The sequence below is a fragment of the Arachis stenosperma genome, chromosome 3, assembly GCF_014773155.1.
Source record: "Arachis stenosperma cultivar V10309 chromosome 3, arast.V10309.gnm1.PFL2, whole genome shotgun sequence".
In the NCBI taxonomy this organism is placed as follows: Eukaryota; Viridiplantae; Streptophyta; class Magnoliopsida; order Fabales; family Fabaceae; genus Arachis; species Arachis stenosperma.
In genome coordinates this window covers 73508357-73509720 of record NC_080379.1, presented here as the reverse complement: position 1 = coordinate 73509720, position 1364 = coordinate 73508357, and the positions used below count along the sequence as shown (strand labels likewise).

The 1364-nt window shown below is 40.2% G+C and overlaps 1 non-coding gene across 1 annotated transcript; it reads right to left on the bottom strand.

Moving 5' to 3' along the window:
- Positions 1–280: 280 nt before the first annotated feature.
- Positions 281–388, bottom strand: LOC130970944 (small nucleolar RNA R71). The gene has a single exon (XR_009082187.1). It is a non-coding gene; the product is annotated as a small nucleolar RNA R71 (small nucleolar RNA).
- Between the last annotated feature and the right edge of the window lie 976 nt (positions 389–1364).

Here is a 1364-nt window from a genome sequence, read left to right as displayed (position 1 = left end):
GCTTAAGCCTTAATTAATTTCTCTGATGCAACAGAATTGCAAGTTTCATGGACTTCCATTGGAAGATCCTCATCAGTTCTTGACTGAATTTTTGCAAATATGTGAAACTGTTAAGACCAATGGAGTTGATCCCGAGGTCTACATACTTATGCTTTTCCCTTTTGTCGTAAGAGATAGAGCTAGTATATGGTTGAACTCACAACCTAGAGACAGCTTGAACTCTTGGAAAAAGCTGGTTAATGCCTTCTTAGCTAAATTCTTTCCACCTCAAAAGATGAGTAAGCTTAGAGTGGAAGTTCAAACCTTCAAACAGAAGGAAGGTGAATCCCTCTATGAAGCTTGGGAAAGATACAAGCAATTGATTAGATGGTGTCCTTCTGACATGCTTTCAGAATGGAGCATTATAGGTATCTTCTATGATGGTCTGTCAGAGTTATCTAAGATGTCATTGGACCATTCTGTAGGTGGATCTATTCATCTAAAGAAAACGCCTGCAGAAGCTGATGAGCGGATATTTTATACGCTTTTTGGGGGTAATTTCATGTAGATTTTAGCATGTTTTAATTAGTTCTTAGTAAAATATTATTAGTTTTTAGGCAAAAATCATATTTCTGGACTTTACTATGAGTTTGTGTGTTTTTCTGTGATTTCAGGTATTTTCTGGCTAAAATTGAGTGAGCTGAGCAAAAATCTGAGTTAGGCTGAAAAAGGACTGCCGATGCTGTTGGATTCTGACCTCCCTGCACTCGAAATGGATTTTCTGAAGCTACATGAGTCCAATTGGCGCGCTCTCAACGGCGTTGGAAAGTAGACATCCAGGGCTTTCCAGCAATATATAATAGTCCATACTTTGCACGAATATAGACGACGTAAACTGGCGTTCAACGCCAGTATCATGCTGCTGTCTGGCGTCCAGCGCCAGAAACAGGTTACAAGTTGGCGTTCAACGCCAGAAACAGGTTACAACCTGGCGTTGAATGCCCAAAACAGCCCCAGGCACGTGAGAAGCTTAAGCCTCAGCCCCAGCACACACCAAGTGGGCCCCAGAAGTGGATTTCTGCATCATCTATCATAGTTTACTCATTTTCAGTAAATCTAGGTTACTAGTTTACTATTTAAACAACTTTTAGAGAATTATTTTGGACCTCATGACATTTTTAGATCTGAACTTTATACACTTTGATGGCATGAGTCTCTAAACTCCATTGTTGGGGGTGAGGAGCTCTGCAGCGTCTCGATGAATTAATGCAATTGTTTCTATTTCTCCATTCAAACGTTTGTATGCTCCTATCTAAGATGTTCATTCGCGCTTAATTATAGAGAAGGTGATGATCCGTGACACTCATCACCTTCCTCAACTCATG